This window comes from Bidens hawaiensis, unplaced genomic scaffold (assembly GCF_021521415.1).
Source record: "Bidens hawaiensis isolate Kalapana, Puna unplaced genomic scaffold, B.hawaiensis_p1.1 tig00028294_1, whole genome shotgun sequence".
NCBI lineage: Eukaryota > Viridiplantae > Streptophyta > Magnoliopsida > Asterales > Asteraceae > Bidens > Bidens hawaiensis.
Genome location: NW_027494616.1, coordinates 47,815 through 60,197, shown reverse-complemented (window position 1 = coordinate 60,197; position 12,383 = coordinate 47,815).

The window sequence follows — 12,383 nt, the reverse complement described above, 5'->3', positions numbered from 1 at the left end:
AACAAGTACTATTCATAATTCGTTAAGATATTTTCAATTTTAATCCTTGGAGGTTGAAAGTATTGTTATTTAACAGCATGGTTGGTATGTATGCTTTGGCTTCTCAAAATATGTTAATGCAAAAAATGTTGCAACTGGACACCGATATCGGTTCACATTCAAAATGTCCACTTTTAATGAAATTTAGCGACTTTGCTAAGTGGGAACCCCATTTCCGAGCACATCTAGGGTCTGTTCACCCTGATTGTTCGTATTTCCTGGATGAGGTATATACCATTCCTATGATTGGAGATGAGACTATCGGCTTCACACCTAAATCCATCTCTCAATACTCTCAAGAATAGAAGAAAGCATTGGAAATTGAAACAAAAACATACTTTACTCTTACGATGGCTTTACCTAAAAACATCTTTAACCAAGTTGGTAGCATAAAGATTTGTGCTTCGTTATTCCAACACATTCGTAGGACTAGTATGGGTAACACGGCTGAAAGCAAGAAGGTGATGCTCAAGTTTCAATTTAGAAACTTTAACCTACTAAAGGGTGAAACTGTCGAGGAGATGATAACAAGGTTTAATCATTTGATAGCTGAGATAGATAAAATGAAGTTGGAAACTTCTGAAGTTGATAAGATTGATACCATCAAGAGTGCTTTACCGAGTTCTTATTCTACGTTTTTTACGGTTTTGAAAGAGAACAATTACTTCAACAATGAAGACTTAACAGCATCTGAATTCATGCAAAAGATCGAAGAAAGAGAATACGATCTAAAATGTCAAAAGTCTTTAAAGGATAGTCAAGATCCTGCTTTTTATGGTGGGAGTATGCCCTTGAGTTCAACTATTTCTCCGATCACTGCATTCCTTACACAAAATGCAAGTGAGAATGCGACAACTATTTATAGTGATCCAAGAGCATGTTTCTACACTGCTGGAAATTCTGGATCACCTGGTGCTTCTGGTGGATCTTGAAAATATCCACTACAAATCAATTCTCACCACCACTGACTGTAAACATGAAGGAAGCTGAACAAAACTTTGCTTTCTTATCAGCCTTCATGTCTTCCTATGAGAATTTGGTGAGTAGTAAGATAGCTACGAGTGATTTGACTGATGAAGACTATGATCATATTGATCCGGAGGACTTAGAGATTATGGACTTGAAATGGAACATGGGAATGATTGTCCGTAAAGTTAAAAGGTTTATGCAAAGGACTGGCAAAGATCTTCCCGCTTTAAACAAGAAGTTGGGATTTGATAAACTGAAAGACAAATGTTATAATTGCCAGGAATTTGGGCATTTTGCAAAAGAATGTGATAAGCCAAAAAAAGGAGTATACTGGTCCTCGTGGTCAAAACCAAAGTTCTTCTACACCACGAGGTAATGATGCTGAATAGAAATCGTCTACTTCTGGGTCACAAGCAATGTTAGCTGATGGAACTGATTGGTCACAACGACTATTGTGTAATGACAATCAAACCAATTTGGTCATGTTCAAGACAAATGATGTATTTCAAGCGGAAGTGAGTTATCGTCTGATAATGACACTGAATCGGACTCTGATGATTCATGTGTTAATATTCCAACCACGTTTGCTTGCATAGCTAAGATCAATGAGGTTAGTCCTTCTATCTCTGCTACTTTATCTGCTAAAGTAACCAGTGTTGAATGTGAGACTAACAAATCTAAGTTAGAGCCTTTAAAGAATCATAATGATAATTTAGTGAGAGAAATTGCTTCACTAAAGGATACTTGTCGACAATCTCTTGAATCTCAAATGAGATCTCGAGAGAAGATTGAAGCTTTGTCAACAAGTAACCACGATCTCAAGGCTGAGTTATCTGTTAAAATGACAATCAATGATCAAAATTTTCAAGAAATTTTGAAACATTGTTCAAAGATAACCGAGCTTGAGAATGAGGTTCTTGAGTTAAAGAACAAGTTGGGTAAAATTCGAAACTCTTCCGTTTTTCTAAACGAAATAATCGAAGTATCTGGTAAGCAAAAATATTTAAAGAAAGGTATAGGTTTTGTTGAAATTCCACCACCTTTTCACAATGATTATAAAGTAAATCCTTTTGCTAAAAGAGAAAAATATGTGATTGTGAAAGAACCTATGATTTCAGAAAAGCCTAAACCAGTTAAACCTGAAACTGTGAAAGCCCAACCCACAACTCACAAACCTCATGTAGAAAGTAACAAAGTCTTTGTTGAAAATATTGATAAAGTGATTATTGAGGATGTATTTGAACATGAGGTTATACACAAAAACAAGAACATTCCAAGTTCAAATCACATTCTTTGAGAACCTCATGAATTTGAGGAAGCTGTGTATGGTTCATACAAGCTTCATGTGAAAAAGGAAGAAAAAGTGCAAGTTAAACCTGTGAAGGCAAGGAAATCAGAAAAACCAAAAATTTCTGATGAGGACTTGATGCATTTCATCAATCCTATTAGTTCTAAGACATCATCTGCTCGTGTTTTTAAGTTAAAAGGAATGAATACGATGTTTACTGAAGAAGACATTTCGATTAGTATTGTCAAACTTGAACTGATCGAAAGTGCTTTTCTCAATGGTGAACTACACTAGGAAGTGTTCGTTTTACAGCCTCCTGGCTTTGAAGATCCTGATTATCCGGACCAAGTTTACCGATTAAACAAGGCCCTGTATGGTCTACATCAAGCCCCCCGAAAGCTTTGTATGGCACGCTTGCCGACCATCTGACTGATAACGGTTTCAAGCGAGGGACTGTCGACTTCACTTTATTTCATAATACTGTTGGTGATGATCTTCTAATAGTTCAGATATATGTCGACGATATTATCTTTGGATCAACAAACGACACTTTATGTAAGGAGTTCGAGAAGTCAATGAAAACAAAGTTCGAGATGAGCTCGATGGGAGAGATGGATTTCTTTCTAGGGTTGCAAGTTCACTAGTCTGCGAAATGAATCTTTATTCCCCAGACCAAATATGTGAACAATGTCTTGAGCCGATTCAAGATATATGCCGGAAAAATCCTTTCAACTCCCCTCCCCGTGGGTCACAATTTATCACCGGATAAATTGAAGGATACCGTTAATTCTACCCTCTATCGTGCTATGATCGGATATTTAATGTATCTAACGGCTTCTCGCCCCGACATTATGTTTGCTGTTTTTCTTTGTGCTAGGTTTCAAGCAATTCCACGAGTGACTCATCTAGCTGCGGTCAAGCGAATTCTTCAGTATCTGAGGGGAAATCCAGACATCGGGTTATGGTACCCCAAGGCAATAACTTTGAGCTTACAGCCTTTTCAAATCAACTACGGCAGGGTGTCAACTTCAAATCAACTACGGCAGGGTGTCAATTCTTAGGAAACCGGCTTGTTTCCGGGCAGTGTAAGAAGCAGATGATGGTCTCTACTTCAACCGCTGAGGCAGAATATGTTGCAGCCTCGAGTTGTTGTTCCCAGGTTTTGTGGATTCAACAACATCTACACGACTACAGTTTGAAGTTTCTTACTACTCCTATTTTGATTGATAACTCTGCTGCAATAAGTATATCACCAAAAATCTCGTACAACACTCTAAAATGAAACATATCGAAATTCGATATCATTTCATACGGGATTTGTTGGGCCTAGTTTATATGGTTTGTACTTAGTCTAAGTTGTTTTGTGTTTCACTTGTACTTGGGCTTGGGCTAACATGTAAGCCGAGAACTCCTTAGAGTTCTCGGCGGGCTTTTGGGTGCGTATGGGCTTAGGTGTTTTGGGTTTCCTATATATAGTAGATGTCTTGTATAGGTTAAGGGTTGTTTGTTCACTCATTATTCAGTATTGTGTATTGTAAGTGCTTAAGCACCCGACGTATCTTAATATACGTGTGTTTTGAAGCAATCTCGTGTTACTATCTTGTGTTTACTCGTGTTCTTGAATCACCAAGTATCGGTATTCCGCACCTATACTTGTTATATTGATATCATAATTGTAGTGATCCATATTCGGGACTTACAGGATTGTTTTGAAAAGAAATTAATCGACCTTGAGAAAGTACATACTGATTTTCAGAAACCCGATCTATTTACCAAAGCCTTTGACAAAACTCGATTTCAGTTTTTGCTTGATTTAAATGAATTGAAAACCCTTGCTGATATCCTGAAACAAGGATAAATATCTTTCTTTTCTGTTTAATTTTCCTTTTTTTTAAATTTATTTTGATTTTGGTTTTAGGGGGTGAAAAATAGAAAATACAAAAATACTATGCTTTTCGTATGTATAGATAAAATCCAAAAACTTTTAAAAATTTTAAAAAGTCAAAAACATTGAAAAATTAGAAAAATCAAAAATATTGTGTTTTTCTTCTCATTATTGTAAATATTTTGAAAAATCCAAAAACATTATAAAACTTGAAAAAGACAAAAAAAAGTATTTTCAGTTTGTACAGAAAATCCGAAAACAAAACCAAAAATATTGTAAAGATTTTATGTTTATAAGAAACTCGAAAAAGACAAAAAGATTGTGTTTTAAGTATGTATAGAGAAAAACCAAAAAGATTTTTTCATACGTTCGCTGAAAAGTGTGTCAATTACTCATATTTGAATGACATGTACTTGTATATGTTTGGTCCTGATATTTACTTGTAAATGTTTGGGATAGCCATTCACCTGATAATGGAAAGTAGTTGGGGCGTTCGTTATGTGTTTTTACTCAATTTTATCGCTGAAAATTATGTCGGTTATTTAAGTTTATGAAGCATGCTTGCATGTTTTGATCCTATTATTCACTTGTGAATTGATAGGTAAGCCATTTATTTATAGACTTAATGTAACTGGGGAGATTAAATTTATTTTGTTTTATGCTTCTCAAAATTTTGAGTTTTTGAAGCAAAAAGAGAAAATGATAGTACATTTATTGTTTTGACCCCAAATCCAGCAAGAAATAAGCTTAAAAGACTGAGTGCTTAATTGCATTGGTGCATTGGTAGGTCTTAAACAAACTGTTAGAGTAAAGTAAGTGATATAAACATAAAGAAATTCCAAATTGAAAGAGGTGTTGGTCTCTAGCAAAAATCTCGGTAGGATGGCAGAAATGTAATAACCTGTCAAACTCAAGCCTTATACTTGTTTGATCACCCAAAAATAAAATAAAGCAAATAACAAGCGTTAAGGTTCTGGACACTATGAGTCTTTATGCGACTTAATCATCTGGGTATTCATATGCATGAATATTTTACTTGCTTTTAGAGCAAACCAAAAGTCATTAAACTTGATCACTGTTGTACCTTGTACAATTTGAATTACTGACTTGATCAAAATCAGCTGTTAGTCATACATTTGTTCCTCTCTTGCGCACGTCTCAATACCCTTAAGAAACGGACCCCAGGGGATATAGTGTATGTAAGCCGACAGATGGACTCGTGCATACTCACTCACAGTAAAGGAAACTCAATGCATTGCTCATAAATATATATAAAAATTCAAATTTTGATCAGCAATATAATTTTTCAAGTCAAGTTGGGGTGATATGGCAAAAATCAAATTAAGCTTGAACCGAGATTAGAGGCTGATAGGTTCTGATATTCTGTGTTTTAATTGAACAATCAATCATATCACAAAAACACTTGAAGGTTTGTTTTAGATTTAGGTGGACAACAATACCAACTACCGACTTAACGCCAGTGACAATATCGCTGAAATATAAAACTGTGATGAAAGAGCAATCTAGTCAATATGATTCTCTGCTCAAACTCGCCAAAAATCCAAAAATATGTACTGCTTTTGAAAAATTCATACAAAAATATTTTCCTGTTTTACATGTTAATTTTCAGATATTTTTGTAGTAAACATTATTTCATTAACAAAATTTTCAAAATACCAAAAAGAGTTTGCTATTTCACTTTAAATATTATTTATTTTCTTTAAGTTAAGTGTTTCAAAGCGTAAAACACGTTAAGGTATTTGATCATCGAGATGTGGGTTCTCGGTGATTCATTTAAGTTATTTGGTTTAATTCATTTAATTAATATTTGATTTAATTAATTTATTTATTTAATTTAAAATTACATAATGTAATTCGTTACATGTGATTCGTTACATGTGATTCGTTAAATTATAACGAATTAAGGCCATTGATAGCGAATTGAGCTCCAATTCGTTAACCTTATTTTGCTTCTGCCACTCTGTAACGAATGGCTTCTAATCCGTTAAGAGTTTAACGAACCACTTTGTAATTAGTTATGCCACGTGTTAAGTTAAGTTAACGAATCACCTGATTCGTTATTTCAAAATTCAAACGAATCAGATGATTCGTTACATTGAAAAACGCGTCATGTCAGACTATATAGGGTTTTGTGAAGATGATTCGTCACACTAATCACCTTTCATCTTCCCACTTACACTGTTACTCTGCTCAAATTTCTCAGAATTTTTGACCTTCGAATTTCGGTGTTTTGTTTATATATTTGTGATCCTAAGGTATAGACGATCATACCTTCATGATTTACGTCAAATGTTATCAGGGTTTGACGGGTTAATTATGTGATTAAGTTACCGGTTTTAAGAGGTTTCCGTAAACCTTAATCTAACCAGTTTACTACATGTTTTGGGACACAAATCGATATCATTCTAATCGCAATGTGTTTCCGAGATCCTTGTGATCATTTATTCGGATATCGATCGATGATTATGGGGTAATTGATATCAGAATTGTGATTTTGACTTTCAGTGTTCTTGGTAATTTTGATCTTGACCAAATAAGTCAAAGATTAAGCTAAATTGGCCATTCGTTATGCTTAACGAATTGGAACTTATTCGTGTCCAATTCGTTACACAAATCACACGAATCAGGATAACGACTCAATATTTATAACGAATCATATTTGCATTTGTTATTTATATCGAATTAGACTTTAATTCGTTAACTTTTAATTGTAATTCGTTAGTCCTAATTCGTTAACCATTTACTTGATAGCGAAGTAGCTATTTTTTATAATAAATTACAATTCGTTATAACGAATCAGATTTTTAAACGAATGACATTTTTAATTATCTTTAAAATGGTTTATTTAAAACTTTTAATTATATATTAACTTTATGAGTATTATTATTATTTAGTATCACTAATTTTCGGGTTTGATTATACAGTTCAATGGATCAAGATCCTCCCGTTGCTGCACCACAAGAAAACCAGCTCAGGATGTTCCTTTGCTTCCGTATGATAAAAGGCATAACGTCTATGCCTTTGTCGATACCAATTTTTTTGCTGAGGACGTCTTTGGAGCTATGTTAGCATTTATCCGTCGTTCGCGTATCCACTATGCCGTAACTGCCAACCCTGATGTTCGTTTCAGTATTGTTCGACAATTCTAGAATACTGCTCGATACGTGGAGACAGAAAACCACATTGCTGCTGAAGTTAAGGTAGACCTTTTTTTGTTTCTGTTGAGACCGTTCGAAGGGTGTTGAGGTTTGATGACACTATTGATGACCCAAGCGAGTACCACAAAGAGTTGATCAAAGGGTTGTTTAGACGTTTATTTTATTCAGGTAACCTTGATGAATCCATGTATAACAAGGCATACTTGTGTCCCTAATACAAGTATTTACTTCAAGTTCTTATACACTGCCTTGGTGGACTAAAATGAGGGTTTGACGAATATCGTATCATGCTCCAATCAGCATTTGTTGCTTTAGTGTTGAATAAGCCTTACAATTTCTCGGAAATGATCTTTGATCATCTCAAAGAAAATTGTGTTCTTGGGAAACGACGAGTAAAGTACTTGATGTATCCTCATTTCATCCAACTGTTTGTTCAAGATGCAATTAGAGATTTGGTGATCGATCCAACAGCTGTTAATGATAAACTTATCTTGGATCACATGAAGGCAGACACTATGCGGAGAATGAAGCAGTACCGTCAAGATCCTCCTCCTAGATTCAAAAGATTAGTTGGTCATCTGGTAAATCCAGATTATGTATATCCTCCCAATGATCGCTGGATCCACGATGATTCGGATTCCGAGCGTAAGGATGGAGAATGTGGGAACGAGGGTGATGATGGTGATGATCATGGTGGTGATGGTGGTAATGATGGTGCTGGTAATGTTCCTGTTTTACAATCTGCTAAGGTTGAAGCTGCTTTAGATGGTGCTATAGTTGCTCATCACAAAAGGAAAGGGAAGGAGTTGGTGAAAGAAGGATCGTCTAAGTGTCGAGTGTCGGCTGGTGCTGGCATATCATTTGGAGTTCAACCTCCAAGGCTGTCTATTCCTCAACGTCCAGCGTTGCAGATTACTACTAGCACCCTGGAGCTTACATTGACGACCACACATACGTCGTATCCTAGGCTTCGTATGATTGCTCAATCGATCTTATCAACTATACCAAGGCCTACGACAGCTACATCGGTGGTTTCTCCAACACCAATGATGATGCCTTCACCGGATATTTCATTTATGAGGCTCAGTCGTCCTCAAGGTCCAGTTCAACCTATTCCTCCTCCGTTTCATACAATGTCTCAGGATCAGCAGACGAATAAGCTTTTGATCTTACTTCAGCTTTATGAAAATCAAATGTCTGCTGATCGCCTGAATCAAGAACGTCTCATGAGGAATCAGAAAAAGATGTTAAGTTATGTCTCTTTCTGTCAAAAGGAGACAAAAGCCTTCCGTGAGATTGTTGAGTCTCAGGGGGTGAAAATAAAACAGCAAGAAAATCTTATCTTGCAGCTTACTTGCAAAGATGATGAACTAAAGAAGCTCAAGAATGATGAAGAAGATCCAGATGCTTCGGGTACTGGAGGAAGTGAGCCTAAACAAACTCATGGCTCAGCTTCTGGTACTGGTAAGAGTGCAGCTGGTGATTCGGAAAAACAGATCATCACTTATCATGATACTACAGCTGCTACACCCATTGAGATGATCAAGGCTGATACTGTCATCTTTGTTGATAATAAGGGGTGGTTAGAAGAATAGTGAATGCAAATGAGATTGTTGTGGGACAGTTTGTTGAAAGGTCCCTAACACGAGAGCAGATTTCGATCTTGCTTGGTTTGAATGATGACGAGTTGGCCGTGTTAGAAACTGAGGAGGACGTGGAGGTGGAAAATGATGAAGAGATCTTAAATGATCCAACTGTTGAGATGAATACGGAGTTTATTTATGAGGATGAGGAAGTAGAGATCGAGGACATGACTGCTGAGGAATACCCTAATCTATTTCAACACACCAATGTTGATCAGGGTGCTCCAATATTTACTAAAGAAACGGTCAAAGCAGCAGAAGATCATTTGAAGAAGACTTCCAAGGGAAAGAATGTTGTTGATACGAGATTTGATTCGAATCCCGATCCTTCTGTTGCTGACATTCAGAATTGGTTTGCTCATCGGTACAAGAAATTTCGTAAGATTATTAAGGCGTTTCGATCTGTAGATCAAGAACATAAAGTTGAAGTTGTTGCTCGAGCTCAAGAAAATCAAATGACCTCCTTCAAGGCTGTCTCTAAAGTCCAAGGTGATATTATCTCATGGTTGTTTGATTCTGATTTAAATGTATGTATTATCGAATGGAAGAAGGGCGTTCAGTATTATGAGAAGATTACTTACGTTCTTTCGCTACCAAGATGGGATGTACGGACCTTGGTGTGCCGTCCTTTTATAAACCATGGGGGAGTTAAACATGCAGATAGGTTTCACAAACATCTGCTTTTGAGGTCAATCATGGGTTTAAGTTCCTTAAACCACAGGTCCCTAAACGTAAGCGTATCGATGAAATTGATCCAAGGACAGGTTGGAGAAAGTTGGTTCTTAAGGTAAAGCCGCTAAAGACCATGACGTGTGTGCCAGTGAAGACATTGAACCAACACATGTATTTATCTTTCAACCGTTGGTACTACGATAACCGAACTAGCGATGCCGTTATTGTGTTGGGTAAAGGATTAAAGATCGAGCTGATAAAGATCATTGATCCGATATGGCTTGTGAATTTAAAGGAGACCGACAATGACGTGCTATTCAAAAATAAAATATTGATTGAGCATCGTGAATAATATGACCGAGCAATGCAGTTTCAACGCGTTGTTCGTGTGTGTCATGAGCATGGTATTCACAGCTGCAGAGATTGGCAGAGAAGACGCTTCAAGTAATTTAAAGACAAAGAGCTCAAGACGAGGGCGTGTCTATTAGTACACGGTTTTGCGCCTCGAGTCTTTGTAATTATTGTTAATTTATTTATCGCTTATTTAATGTAAAAGATATTTATATCTAATCTAGTTCGTTAGTAGAACAGGCTAGTTCGTTAAGGATGTTTAACGAACTAGCCCTAAAGTTATGTTCCCTCCTGATTAGTTAAGGATGTTTAACTAATCAGGGGTGGTTCGTTAAGTTATTTTGTTTAATGTATTGTAACAAAGTCGGTGTCTAGTTCGTTATGGAATGTTAACGAACTAGACCCGTCTTCTATATATAGTGGTGTGTCCACTGTTTAATTTAAGTTTGGAGTTAAAAGTATAACGAACCTCTGTCCAATCTCTCTCTCAAGCTTCATTAACGTATTCAATTTAATTATACATATCTACAACTAATACTAATACTAATATTAATATATAACTTATAATCCATAGCATCATGAACTAGACCCGTTTAATTGTTATTAACTAATCCTAGATCCGAGATCGTTTCTAGGGTTTTACAGACGTCACGATCCCAACATGCAAGATGTGGTGAAGAAGGAAGTAATCAAACTCCTTGATGCCGGATTAATCTACCCAATCTCATATTCACCTTAGGTTAGTCCCGTTCAAGTAGTACCCAATAAGGGAGGAATGACAGTTGTAAAAGAACGAGAAGGAAAAATTGATACCAATGAGGACTATCACAGGCTGGCGAATTTGCATTGACTACCGAAAGCTTTATGACGCCACATAAAATGATCATTTTCCACTTCCTTTTATTGATTAAATGCTCGAACGTTTATCTGGAAAAATGTTCTCGTTTTCTTGATGGATATACTTTCAAATTCACATTGCTTCTAAAGAGCATGAGAAAACCACCTTTACGTGCCCGTATGGCACTTTCGCCTACTGAAGAATGCAATTTGGACTATGTAATGTTCCGACTACCTTCCAACGTTGCATGGTAGCCATCTTTCATGAAATGATCGAAAACTCTATAGTATTTTTCATTGACGACTTCTCAGTCTTTGGAGATTCCTTCGATCATTGTCTAAAAAACCTAGACAAAATGTTAGCTAGGTGTGAAGAAGTGAAATTAGTACTCAACTGGTAAAAATACCACTTTATGGTCAAAAAGGGCATTTCGGTCACAAGATATCCCAAGCGGGACTAGAAGTTGATAGGGCAAAGATCGAAACCATATCCAAACATCCGCCCCCAACTTCAGTCATAGCCATTAGAAGTTTTCTAGGTCATGTAGGATTCTATCTCCGTTTCATAAAAGATTTTTCCAAAATTGCTAGACCTATGAATAAACTTCTGCAGAAAGACGCACCATTTGTCTTCTCTGAAGAATGTGTTGAATCATTCAACATATTGAAAGACAAACTTGTCAACACACCAATCATAACTACACCCGATTGGACCCTTCCATTCGAAATCATGTACGATGCAAGTGACTTTGCAGTTGGAACTGTACTCGGACAACGCAAAGAAATACATTTTCACCCAATTTACTATGCTAGTAAAACTCTTAATGATGCACAAGAAAATTACACCACTACAGAAAAAGAGTTATTAGATTTAGTTTTTACCTTTGAAAAATTTAGATCTTACCTAGTTCTTTCCAAAACCATAGTTTACACCGACCATACAGCCATACGATATCTCTTCGACAAACAAGATGCCAAACCCAGACTCATTCTATGGATGCTACTGCTCCAAGAATTTGACATAGAAGTTAAGGGACAAGAAAGGAGTAGAGAATGTAGCCGTAGACCATCTCTCATGCTTAGAATGTCCGGCTTCAGAAGAACATCACGAGGAAATTATCAATGATAATTTTCCAAATGAAGTTCTCATGCATATCCAAGCAGTCATGCAGGAGGAAGATGAAAGTCCTTGGTTTTTCACAAACTATTTAGCATGTAGAATCCTAAAAAAGGGGCTGACTCATTAGCAGCGAAAGAAATTCTTCTCCGACCTTAAGTTTTATTTCTGGGAAGATCCGTACTTGCTTAGGATAGGTGTCGATCAGGTTGTTCGTAGGTGTGTATCAGGAAAGGAAGCCTTAGATATTCTCAAACACTGCCATGAAGGACTTATGGGTGGACACCACAGTACCGCCACCACGGTCAGGAAAGTGTTTGATGCAGGATTTTTCTAGCCCACCATATATAAGGACACACATGCTTTGATCCAAGCATGCGATGCTTGTCAAAGAGCCGGAAAC